Below are 13,977 nucleotides of genomic sequence, written 5' to 3' on the forward strand. Positions count from 1 at the left end.
ATAAATGGGACAGAAATGCTACATTTTCAGTTTCTAGACAAGATTTAGTTTTATAGAAAACACACAGCTGCATGCTGACCTCCATCATGCATGACTCTCATATCTTGTGGTAATAAAAGTCAACTGCAATCATCCTTCTCTGCCTTTTGTACTGCTCTCTTTCAGATCTCTCTTGAACACAGCAGACCCTCGCCTCTCCAGGAGAGATGCTCTGAAGAAGAAACCTTTGAAATGTATTCATTTTAGTAACACAGAAATGGCTTCAAGTCTTATTGCATTTGTTTTCTTTGCTTTCCCATTTTACTTGTTGCTAAAGGACTCCAAAATTGGTTCCTATAAGTGGAAGGATACAGTTTGCTGTAAAAAACTGTTTTAAGTATTATTTGTGCAACTCATAGCCCAGAAGGCAACAATATATACAACATATACTGTCAAGATCTGCAGAAAGTCAACATATACTGTCAAGATCTGCAGGAGTTTTCTTCCATTTGTGGGTTGGGTTGGACCACTGCACAGAGGGGAGTCCAAGGAGTTGTCTGGAAGTAAAGATGGATCACTGCCCGGAAGGAAAGAAAAATGCAATTGTAGATGGAGGGATAGAAGAGGCTAGCAGTGAATCCCCCTGGCCATTTGGACACAGTAGGAGGGTATAGCTGAGCTCTGACCACAAGTAGAAGTGTTTGGCTCTTTAAGGAGACAGCTGCATGCCTCCTGAGGGGCCTAGGATGACCTGGAACCACTTGGTGGAATATTGGATATGACTGCGGATGTGGTCATGGGGTCTCCTTCAAAAAAAAACCTTCATTTGCATAGCCAAAAGAGCATGGAGTCAAGTTCAGAGAACAGACAATGGACTCATCTAGAGTGGAGGAATGGGAGATTATGAACAAAGACTAAGGGAGAGTTAAGGGTCGAGGTGGGATCTGGAAGGCTTTTTGGGTTGTGGCATTTTATTGGGTTAGGGGTTACTTAAGGATGCCCCCTGCAGTTTAACTATGTAAATAAATTGTTCAACTATTATGTGTGTGTGTATACATATACTGTCAAGCACATGCAATTGGGAGACAACTTTGGATCTCCACTATAAGTGATAGCATCCCAAACCAAAGATCAGGTTGGCACTAACTCTGACTCTCCTGTCCTTCTGTCTTCAGGCCAGAAGATGGAGAGTGTGAGAAACTCATGTCTGAAAATACATATATCATCACAATAACTGTTTTTTTTGTTTGTTTTGTTGTTCAGTTATACAAAGATCACCATATGATACCCCAGTCCTTTATGCTCTTTTGTGTCCTTTGGTAACTCACATATATACACTCACTGGCCACTTTATTAGGTACAACTGCTTGTTAATGCTAATATCTAATCAGCCAATCACATGGCAGCAGCTCAATGTGTTTAGGCATGTAGACATTGTCAAGATGACCTGCTGAAGTTCAAACCAAGCATCAGAATGGGGAAGAAAAATGATTTAAGTGAGTATGAACATGGCTTGGTTATTGGTGCCAGATGGGCTGGTCTGAGTATTTCAAAAACTGCTAATTTACTGGGATTTTCATGAAGAACCATCTCTAGGGTTTACAGAGAATGGTCTGACAAAGGGAAAATATCCAGTGAACAGCAGTTCTCTGGGCCAAAATGCCTTGTTGATGGCAGAGAAAAGATTGCACACATTGCCAGGCTTATAGCTAGCAGGAAGTGCAGAATAGTTTTTCTTTTTTGCTATTGGCTACAGCCGTGGTTGTGTATATGTGTGAACTTTGTTTGCCAAAGTGCTTTGTTGATAATAGGCATCTTAACATGGATGCTCCCCTTTCTGAGCATTAAAGAAGAGCAGTGTACTGTTATCAGTTTTTTGTGGTCTGAAGTTATATCAGGAATACAGCTCCATTGTTGACTTTCAGCACTGCATTAAAACAATATTTTGAGTCCATACAATGTCTACAAATGGATTGAAAAGTTCAGGAATAGCTGCATGCTCATCAAAAATGAAGAATGATAAGGTTGCTTGTCCACATCCATTACTACTGACAGTATTCATAAATATTGTTATTGGTAAACAGGCATATGACTGTTGATGAGGCAGGGGCCAATTTGCAAATGAGTCACAGCTCTTTTTATGAAATTATCCACGCCAATTTTGCTTTTCATAAGGTTTATTCACTTTACATGCATGTGGGTTCCATGACACTTAACTAAATAGTATCAATATTATTCTTTGGAAATCAGTCAGTGCTTTTTGAATAACTAGACTAAGGTTGGTGCCTTTTTGAGATAACATCATTCCTGGAGATGAAACATGAACCCTGAGAGCAAACACTTATGTCTTTAAAAAAGAGAAATTCAGGGTGCACCCAACAGTAGGGAAAGTAATGTTTACAGTGTTTTGGGAGTTACAGGGTCTGATACTGGAATAGTAAATCGCATTCATGAAGGTGAGATGTTGCAGGACAAAACAAATCCATTAATCTGCCGTAAGCAGTAATGTACAGGAATGAATATTCTTGATTTGAAGCCAAAGCCAAATTTCAGAAAACACTAAGCCAAATATTAAATGCTCAATATTGTTTCCAATTATTTCTTAATCTTTTGACCTAAATTGCATAAATTCACTTTTGATTTATGCTTTTCAATTACACTGAATTACAAAATTCAAAGCTGATAATAAATCTTTTTTTATTGGCAGTCTTTCTAAAGAGAACATATTTAATAAAAACTGAAAATAGAAAAATGATTGAATAACCAAGTAAAACAATACCAAACTGTGAGTGGAATCAATTTGTTGTGCTGCTTTGTCTACTCCTTGGCTGGCAAGTCTTACATTTTAACATTGTCTGTTACGCTCAAGTTGTTTAAATAGCTTTGCAGTTTGTCCCAGTATGATCCCTTCTGCTTCTCTCTTCCTTTCGTCACTGACTTTTGCTTTCATAAAAGCATTGCAGTTTCTCACAGTATCGCATAATCCCCAGAGAAGGTATCATCTATAACCAGCACAGGAGACTAACTGAAATAACTTTACACATTCAGCCAAAAAAATTCAGCATTGCTGCTCATTTGTCCAAATACCGATTTCTTTTGCAATTTTTGGCTGAATAGTTCTGGTTGCCAAAAATCTGGTGCATCCCAACTGGAAAATGCTTAGGCTTACCATTTAAAGGTGTAGTTTTGTTGCCTGACAATACACATTCACGCACATATGCAGAGTGCTGCTGACAGTTCAAACTCTTCAGAAATGGAGGTCTGAGGTCTTAAATCATCCTTTGTACACTTCTGACCTCCCTGCTTTGAACTACCACTCAATTACACTAATAATATATCCTTTCGGCCCTGGACATTCTGTTTTTATGGGAAAAATTATTTTGTGAGATATTCTTCCTTTGGGTGTCTAGGAAGCTCAAAAATGAAAAACAAAAAAAATGATCACTATTATTATACAACAGTGGCCAAATACTTCAGTCTTCTGGAGGAAATAAAATTGAAAGTGGAGCTTACTATGTGGAGCACACAGTCCAGAAACAGCCATTTTCACTTCTGTGTTTCGCGGACTGTATGCCAGTCTCTTCAGTCTGCGCTAATGGTAGCATGCCCGGTTCCAATGGCTGCAAACGTACCTGTGTTTTACAAAAATGGCTGGATATATGTGTACTAGTAATAGGATGTCAGGGCCGAAAGGGAGTCATCTTTCTTATTCTGAGGACTTACAGAAACTTACCCAACACTGGACAAAATGTGTTAATAATGTAAGAGTCACAGAACATGTTCAAGAAAACACAGTTCTATCAGTATATTTTTTTCATAAATGTAATGCAAATACCTTTTGATTCTTGTAGACTAACAATTTATGAAGTACGAATCGACAGTTGAAATGCTTTAAGTTTTATTTTTTATTAACTTCACATTTTTAATATTAATTTACATTACACTCATGACTGATGTCAATCTGGTGCAACCCTTTAACAAGATGTCTTATGATTATTCTAAATGAAGAATCAAGTCATCCCTCAAAATCCATCATTATCTTCACTTTATAGCCAAAATGAAATATCCATCCATCCATCCATCCTCTTCCGCTTATCCGAGGTCAGGTTGCGGGGGCAGCAGCTTGAGCAAAGATGCCCAGACTTCCCTCTCCCCGGCCACTTCTTCTAGCTCTTCTGGGAGAATCCCAAGGCATTCCCAGGCCAGCCAGGAGACATAGTCCCTCCAGCGTGTCCTGGGTCTTCCCCGGGGCCTCCTCCCTCCTCACCAGGGAGGCGTCCAGGAGGCATCCTGATCAGATGCCCAAGCCACCTCATCTGACTCCTCTCGATGCAGAGGAGCAGTGGCTCTACTCTGAGCCCCTCCTGGATGACTGGGCTTCTCACCCTATCTTTAAGGGAGAGCCCAGACACCCTGCGGAGGAAACTCATTTCAGCCGCTTGTATTCGTGATCTCTTTCTTTCGGTCACTACCCATAGCTCATGACCATAGGTGAGGGTAGGAACATAGATCGACTGGTAAATTGAGAGCTTTGCCTTACGGCTCAGCTCCTTTTTCACCATGACAGACCGATGCAGAGCCCGCATCACTGCGGATGCCGCACCAATCCGCCTGTCGATCTCACGCTCCATTCTTTCCTCACTCGTGAACAAGACCCCGAGATACTTGAACTCCTCCACTTGAGGCAGGATCTCGCTCCCAACCCTAAGAGGGCACTCCACCCTTTTCCGGCTGAGGACCATGGTCTTGGATTTGGAGGTGCTGATTCCCATCCCAGCTGCTTCACACTCAGCTGTGAACTGATTCAGAGAGAGCTGAAGATCATGAAATATAAAAAATGAAACAATTATCACAAGGAACAGAAAAAAAATCCAATTGTAAAGAAAGTTTGGTAGTGGCAGGGTGAATGCAGAGTTAAAAAGCAGTGTTCCAAGACACTGTAACAGGTAGTAAAGGACAGTAAGAAGGATAACAGGGCAGAGGAAAAGTGGAGGAGTGGGCGTGAATTGAGTTGGGTCATTTTTTGCAGATTGCTTAAGTGAACCAATAGTTCTCAGAGTTTAGAAGTGTCTTCAGAGCAAACAGACCCCAAAGAGCAAGAAACACAGCAGGTATAATAAACACGAACAGAAATACTGGTGTGTCAAGTAGGAAGTAGGCTAGACACCTCTGGTGCTTCTGCATGTCAAGCCTTCAGTAATCCATAAGAGGTCAGCTTTCTCAGGCAGCATTTTAGCTACCTTTCTCCTCAAAATGAAGGATTGTTGGATGTCCTAAAGCAGTTAGCTAAAGGGTTACTGGTCTTCAGTTAGTCCTTCCAAAAGCCCATCCTTGAGTGAGGAACTTGGCATCAGGTTCCCCACATAATGGTCATTGCTGCCTGACAGCCAGAAAGTATATCTCTTCTAAAACAGTTGTGGCACCTGTAATACTGATGGGCGACCTACCAAATGGAATACAACAGGCTTCTGTCCATGAAGCATCTCATTCATTGATTTGTACTTTACTATGCCTGTCTTTTAGTGAAACCAGACCAGGACTCCTATTGTCCGTAGTGCTTGTACTGCCATTGCCCCTGGCAACCTCTTGCCAGCTAGGCATCTCTTCACAATATTTATAGAAAGAACAGGTTGCATGGCAGCTGTTTAATGAAACTGAGAGTAATAACTCTTCTAACATAGTATCATTAAGTGTAAAACAGGGAACAGTCCTTTACTTATAGTCAGTCAATTCCCATTCCCTGGCACAAATGGGCAACTTAGAATGACCAATTAGTCAAACTGAGTGATCATGCAGATACCAAACAAGATCATCATATGTGAAATTAGAAGCCAGGACACTAGATCTGTGAGGCAAAAGGCTAACTGTTGTGGAAAAAAGCAAGTGAAGAGTAAGTTTGTGCTGACAATTCTGTCACTTCTTCAGGTATATTGTAGATATAAGCAGATTCAGGTATTCACTTATGCCTTTCTTGACTGGAAAAATCAACCATGCCCACATTCATTATTCTTGTTTTGCCTATTCAAAGCATACAATATGATTGAAAAATAGAGGAGGCAAATAATTAATCATGCCTGTTTACAATTCCACATAATGCAAGACTGCAGATCAGCTCACATTTTAGATTCAGATAAATTATTTTCAGTCTTTGCAGAGATAGCCGCTAAAAGCCAAGTCTTCCAGGTACCCAGTTTAAAGAGAGAGTATTACTAAGAACTATCACAAAAAAATTGTGCATCTATTTTTAAAATTAGTTCTACCATGTTCCCAGAATATCGAGGCGTGTTCCGTCATGTCTTAATATAACTGGCAATTGTCCTTAATGACACTTTTCAAGGAAGTGGAGTGAGTGCCTTACAGTCTCCACAGTTACATGCTGTACTAAAGTTTGCAACACCCATTTGAATAATTATCCTTGAGGATTAGAATAATATAAAGTTTCACTCCCATAGTGAGTATAAGAAGTCACTTGTCTACTCAAGAAAAAAAAAACAGGTCACAGACCAAAAAAAGGGAACTAAGAGCTTTTCTTAATCTTTATTAAAAGATTCATTGCATCTTTTTTCTGCCAGTTATCTAAAATTAAATAACTTATTGTAGATTAATTACTAAAATGATTACATTCATCATGACAAACCTGACAATTTCAAATTGATAAAAGTTATATATTTTTTGTGCATTTAGTTTTAATGTGACAATACAGAAGAAATTAGTTTTCATGAAATCATTTTTTATGCTTATATATGCTTACTCAATATTTTTAATTGGAAATGCTATTGATTGCTGCTTAGAAAAAAGTTTCAGCATTGGAAAAGATCCATTATAAATGTCTGGGGACTAGTGTAATATTTCAGTATGCCAAAGTGCACTCAGAGAGCTTACTACCTCAGCTCACTGGACTCCCGACTGCACAAAGCAGTACATGCCTTGGCGGAGCTTAAAACTGTCTGCACGGCAGATTCTGAACATAACACCAAGCCCACAGAAAGGCGTCAGCAAGAGTGCCAGGGTGAAAGGTTTTTGTCTTGTCAACTCATGACTAGCTGGAAAAGTAAAAAGAATTTAAAATGATACAGATGACTTTTGTTTTAAAATAGCCAGATCCAGATGAATAAATAGTTGGCTCCCGTTACAAATAAAAAGCTGACTTTTTTATTTGTTCTGTTTCTTTCATGAAGAAGACAGGCTACAATGCACTGTAAGGGGCTCTGAATATGAAAACCCTTTCTTAACCCAACAGTATTTGTCAAATCACTCTACTAATCTGTAAGGCTTAAAACCATTTATCAATTTGCACTTTCATTCAATCTCTGAAACTGTTTATTCTAATTGAGTTTTTTGAGAGAATACCATACTACCTGAAGGTACACACATAGCTAGGAAAAACTCATGCAGACACAAGGAGAACGTCCAAAATCCTCACTGAGCCAGAAAGTACAGCCAGGCTGTTGGAGCTAAGTGGCAGTAGTACTCTTTATTTTATTTCCTATACTAAATGATGATTCTTTTTACTACTATTTAATTTTTCAGTGCTATGCCGATGTTACACAGCTGTATGTGTCATTCCAGCCAGAGGACCATATGGTGTCAGTTAGAATCACAGATATTGCAACCATCTCCAGCTCTATCTGGCAAAGATATATCTTCTTGTTATCCCAGCTCATCTATCTATTCAACACCTCATCCCTGTTCGGCTTCGCTCATTATTGCTAACCACTGCCAAGTTTGTATGTGGTGAGCGACGACCACCTGTTCTTCAAGGACCATGTTACTATGCTCTGCTGGCAGATTCAATTTATACAACATCCACCACATCAAACCGCATCTGACAGATCACGCAGCACAACTCCTGGTCCAGGTTTTGGTCTTGTCATATATGGACTACAGCAGTTCTCTGCTTGCAGGAGTTCCAGCATGTGTCACCAAGCCACTATAGATGATTCAAAATGCAATGGCACGTTTGGTGTTCTACCAACTGAGGTGGGCAAATGTCACTCCTCTTTTCAGACCACTTCAATGACTTCTTGTAGCAACATGTATTAAGTTCAAATCCTTGATGGTTGCCTACAGAATGATCAATGGGTCAGCACCAATATACATATATGTAGACATATATGAGCTCCTGTGCATCTATTCTGCGACTTCAGTCCACTGATTAACGGTATCTGATGATGCCACCACTGCGTGCCATCAAATGTCTATTCAGACTTTTTTTTTTCATGTGTAGCTCCCAGCTAGTGGAATGTGTTTAAGAAGCATTTGAAGACGATCTTCTTTGGTGAATTTCTGTCTAACTGAGCTGTTAGGTTTTTTAACCTAGGAACTGTAATTAGTTGGCATTTTGTTCTGAGCTGTTCATTTGCGATAATCAATTTTGTAATCTTGTTCCATAACACTTGTTCCCAAACAGTCCCCCAGACTGATGTGTAGTTGATTAGGTTGACCATTTTGTAAGTTGCTTTGGATAAAAGTGTCTGCTAAGACATCTTTTGACAGATAAATATAAATGGAATGTTATAAATTCATTTTCCTTAACTTCCTATTACTCTTGATTTTAGAATGCCTCTGAAATACAATCTGATATTTCATGTGGTATAGAAAATGTGGGAAATACTTTAGTATGTCTCTAGTAATCTAAAAGTTTGTTAAAGACAACTTTTTATATAAATTGATCTATTTGTATGGAATGAATACAATAAAATTAATAAAATAAAGATTAAAAAAAGACAACTTTTACAGTTACCTGGGAACTTAATGATAATTTAAAGTTGTTGCCACAGAATGCTAAGTTAACATATAATTTCCGTATTTGGCCTTAAGCCCAAATAATGCCAAGGAAAAATAAGCAATGTTCAGATTTTAAGGCTTTGCACTTTCCATAATCACATTTTTTTGGAAATCATCTATTAATATTTTGACTTCACTTTACTTTTTCTGTAATATTTTACATCATATATCAATCATTTCCTCTCAGCCATGTTGTTGTTTGTATGGGCGTCCCAATGCTACCATGTATTGGCTGGAAGCAAGTCGAATGAGTTCATTGTGTTGTCAATATTTAGGTTCTGGATATTTAAAACAAATTGTGTACTGTGTTGAAAAAATTCAAGGCACTAAGATCATTGGCAAGGGTTTCCTGACTTGGATTTTTGTTTCACATTCTACTTTTAGAAATTTCATTTATTCAGATTTCAGGTTACAATACCTGCTTGGTACCTCCTCAGTTGTGAAACAATGTAGCCGTTTGTGTATACATTTCCAGAAAAGAGAACTCAAAATCTGAATCAATCATATTTTGTGTTCTTTCACCAAGCTCAATACTAGACCAGTGACATCGCCAGTCCTTTCTTGTTTTTTCTTATTTTAATAACAAATAACATTCCATACAAATAAGTCAAGTTTTACAAGACTTGGTTCAAAGCAAATCAATCCCCACCCATAAGAAAGAGAGCTAGGCCAGCAGAGTAAAACTTAAGCTATTTAAAATATTTAAACAAATAATTTAATAAATAATTTAAAATAAATAGAGTAAAAAAAAGGAAAAAAGAGGGGAGAGAATCTGCTTCCTCAATTAAAATGCTTATTTTAAAATGTTATTGATTAGTTCCTGCCAGGTTTTGAAAAAGTTTTGTACAGATCCTCTATGTGAGAATTTGTTTTTTTCCAATTTTAGATAATATATAACATCAGTTATCCACTGACTTAAAAGAAGACAGTTAGAATTCGTCCAGTTGAGCAAGACAAGTCTACATACCAATAGTGAAGTAAAGGCAACTACAGTTTGTTTGTCCTTCTCCACTTTAAGTCCATCTGGGAGTCCACCAAACACAGCTGTTAATGGATTAGGAGGGATTGTGACTCCGAGGCTGTCTGAAAGGCATTGAAAGATTTTGGTCCAGAATTATGTTAATTTGGTGCAGGCCCAAAACATGTGACCCAGTGAGGCTGGAACTTGATTGCAATGTTTACAGGTTGGATCTTGCTCTGGAAACATTTTGGACAATTTTAAACAAGAGAGATGTGCTCGGTATATAATTTTAAGTTGAATAATTGTATGCCTTGCATATATGGAGCTCAAGTGAATTCTGTGCATTACTACTGTCCACTCCTTTTCTGAGATGCTGAGTGAGAGATCCTTTTCCCACTTTCCTCTTGGATCTTTGAAAGGGAGGGACTGTAAAATGTTTTTATATCTTATGGAAATGCTGTCTCAAGACTGATCAATATTTTTTCCAGCATAGAGGTGGGTGGGAGGTGAGGAAAATTGGGCAGGTTCTGTTTAACATAGTTTCTAATTTGGAGATAGTGAGAGAAATGTGTTGCTGGAAAGCTAAATTTGGAGTGTAAATGTTCGTAGGATGCGAAGATGTTGTCTATGTACAGATTTCTAAGTGATTTAATCCTGGATGTTTCCAGACATTAAAAACTGCATATGTTTGAGAGGGTGAAAAAAGGTAGTTATTGTGCAAAGGTGCCACAGATAAAAGCTTCTCTGTCTTGAAGTGCCTCCTACATTGGTTCCATACACATTTGGGTTGTTAGTATATTGGCGATGACTTGTATTTATTGGGGTGCAAAGCAAGGATTATAAAGAGGTACTGCAGGCATTTTATTATTTCTATTGTGGACCAAGCCTGTGTATGTTCATCTATTTGTGTCCATGTCCAGGTTTTTATAGCTTGTATATTTGCTGCCCAGTAATAAAATTGAAAGTTAGGTAGAGCCATGCCATCTTCCGCCTTAGGTCTTTGTAGGGTCGCCCTTTGGAGATGTGGATGTTTTGAATTCCAAATAAATAAGATTATGGTTGAATCTAATTTCCTAAAAAATGATTTATTAAAATACTAGACTAGTGACATCACCAGTCCTTTCAAATCTGGAGATTTATACAAAACTGACTGCACCATTTCATACTGCGATTTTTCCAAAGTGACTTCATGAAAGAGTAATTTTTGATATTAAAACATAGAAAAACATGACTGTTCCCATTTAATATTAATTTCTTAAAAAGTGAAATTCCACAAGCAATAATAAAGCCACATCAAGTTTCAATTCATCATTCACCTCATGTTTAGAGTGGTGAAATAATATGGCTCATTTATTGTTTTTTTTTTTCAAATATGCATATTGCATTACCATAAACTCTGTAATAGTCATTAAAACCAATTTCACACCAAGGCTCTGAGGCTAGGGATCTGCACTGGCAATCGGAAGGTTGCTGGTTCAAATCCCGTAAATGCCAAAAAGAGACTCTGTTCTGTTGGGCCCTTGAGCAAGGCCCTTAACCTGCAATTGCTGAGCACTTTGAGTAGTGAGAAAAGCGCTATATAAATGCAAAGAATTATTATTATTACCAAAACTGTCACCTACATGTAGCAAATTATATTTGGGCATGGCTCAGCATATATCCCTAAAAATCACCAATTAGTAATGGCAAAAAAAAATACAATAACAAGCAGATGTTTTATGCTTTGTTCACATGTCAGTTTTTATAAAAAAGCAAGTGCCAAGCAGTCCTCTCATGCCAGAACTTTTCAAAAGCAGGAAGTGACTCTGACAATTCTCAGTATACTTAAAATAAAAAGCAAAGCATATTCTGAAGTTTTGGACAAGAAAACGGACACCGAATGACTTAGTAATCCATTAATCAAATGCATTTTTTTCATGTCAGCAAGTTAATCATAGAGTTTAACTTGAATTTGTTTGGATATTCTGATTTTTTTCTTGGCCTACTTGTGGTTTTCAGTCTGGTGCTTGCTTTGTTTATCTTCTTCTTCCTCCTTATCTTTTCCTACTTCTGTGTGGGGTCGATGTGCTTGATCAACCTTCTCCAAACAGCTCGGTCCTCCACCTTCTCACCAGTCAAGCTCTTGTCATTCAACTCTTCTTTTACTTCATCTATCCACCCCCACTTTGGCCTCCTTTGTGTACTTCCATTCCCATCACTCTTTTGCGCACATATTCATTGTCTTTCTTCATCACATGTTCATACCACTTCAACCTACTTTCCTGTACTTTCTTAGATATCTCTCACACTTTTGCTGTACTTCTGAGTGTGTCATTTCTTATTCTGTCCTTTATTTTATCTCCACACATCCACCTCAATGTTGTCATTTCTGCCACATATAACTTCTTCTCCTGCACTCCTTTAACTGCACATGTCCCAGCTCCATATGTCATTGCTGGTCTTACTGCTGTCTTACCTCAAACATTCGCCTTAATTCTTTGATCACACAATGCTCCTGATACTACCTTCTTCCAGTTGTTCCATCCACTCTGCACTTTATGCATTATCTCTGCATCTAGTTTTCCATCTTGGGCCACCACCAATCCTAGGTATTTACATTTATCCACTTTTTTCAATAGTTCTCCCTGCAGGCTAACTTCTGAATCCTGATCTTCATTTTCTGACTGTTTATCTTCAACCCCCAATCTTCCAAAGCCGTTCTCCATTCTTCCAACTTTCTCTCCACTTCCTCTTTTCTGGTGCTACACAACACAATGTCATCAGCAAAAAATCTGTAAATGAACCTGCAACAGGAAGTGCATGTTTATAAAATAGATGGTGTAATAGATGTCAGTGCAGAAGTGGCCATGCTGGTATCCTGGCACGGTTAGACCAAAGAATAATACCAGGCTGAGAGGCCAGTGCCATGGAAGGATAGGATGAGATAACTGGTCAGGACTACATGCTCCCACAATAGATTAGATGGCAGCATCCCTGGGTCAAGATTCCTATACAACAACAACAACAAAATTTATTTATATAGCACATTTTCATACAAAAAGTAGCTCAAAGTGCTTTGCATAATGAAGAAAAGAAAAATAAAAGACAAAATAAGAAATTAAAATAAGGCAACATTAGTTAACATAGAAAAGGAGTAAGGTCCGATGGGCAGGGTGGACAGAAAAAAAAAAAAAAAAAACTCCAGAAAGCTGGAGAAAAAAATAAAATCTGTAGAGGTTCCAGGCCACGAGACCGCCCAGTCCCCTCTGGGCATTCTACCTAACATAAATGAAATAGTCCTCTTTGTAGTTAGGGTTCTCATGGAGTCACTTGATGCTGATGGTCATACAGACTTCTGGCTTTTAATCCATCCATCACTGTTGGAACATCATGGTACTTTGAGTAGATGGTGGTGGCGCAAGCCACCACCAAAAGGACACCGGAAAAGGAAACAGAAGAGAGAGTAGGGGTTAGTACAGACACCCGCGGGGCATGCTGGAACCTGTAGCCCTGTTAGGTTCTATGGGGCTGCAAGGGAGAGCTACTGTGGGCTACTGTGTGACTTCCGTCTGACCTGGAAGTGCTTCCGATGGGCTATGCCCTCGCACCAGAAGTACTCCCAGGTCCAAGGTAAAAGAAGCTGCTCAACCTCATCCAGGTGAGTTGTAGTCGGGAGGAAGAAGGTCAACTCTCGCCTGGAGATGTGGAGAAAGAAGGGAAAAGAGAAGAATTGTGTTGTGTTGTGCCACTATTGAAGGCTTTTGTAAGGTATTTTGCATAATAAAACTTTGTGTTTGTACCCGGGACTTGTGTCTGCAGAGTTGTGTCTTGGGATTGGGGTTCTGCAATGTCCCCTACAGGTCACAATGTTTAGATGTAATCTACATAAAATAGATATATTTAATTAATTCTCTGCATTTACCTAAAAATAGATTCTAAAAGCCTGTGCATCCTTATTGGGAAAAATACAGTGTGGCCTAGCACCTTCACCGAAGAATTACTGAACAAACCACATAGCTGAATCCCCATTTAAAGTGTCTAATTGCATGTGATTCTGTACTTACGGTAGCATTTACAATAATTGAAGAAATGAATCATGAATGACCCCACAACCACACTAAAATGCTGGACATCACAAACCTATTTATTTAGCTTACTGCCTTTTTCCTCCATAGATGGCAACTGTGGTGCTTACATTGCTAAAACACCAAATTAGATGATAATTATGATGTTGTCAGGCTGGACTATGTGAGCCTGAAATCAATATAATG

This window comes from Erpetoichthys calabaricus, chromosome 7, assembly GCF_900747795.2.
Source record: "Erpetoichthys calabaricus chromosome 7, fErpCal1.3, whole genome shotgun sequence".
NCBI classification, from domain to species: Eukaryota; Metazoa; Chordata; class Cladistia; order Polypteriformes; family Polypteridae; genus Erpetoichthys; species Erpetoichthys calabaricus.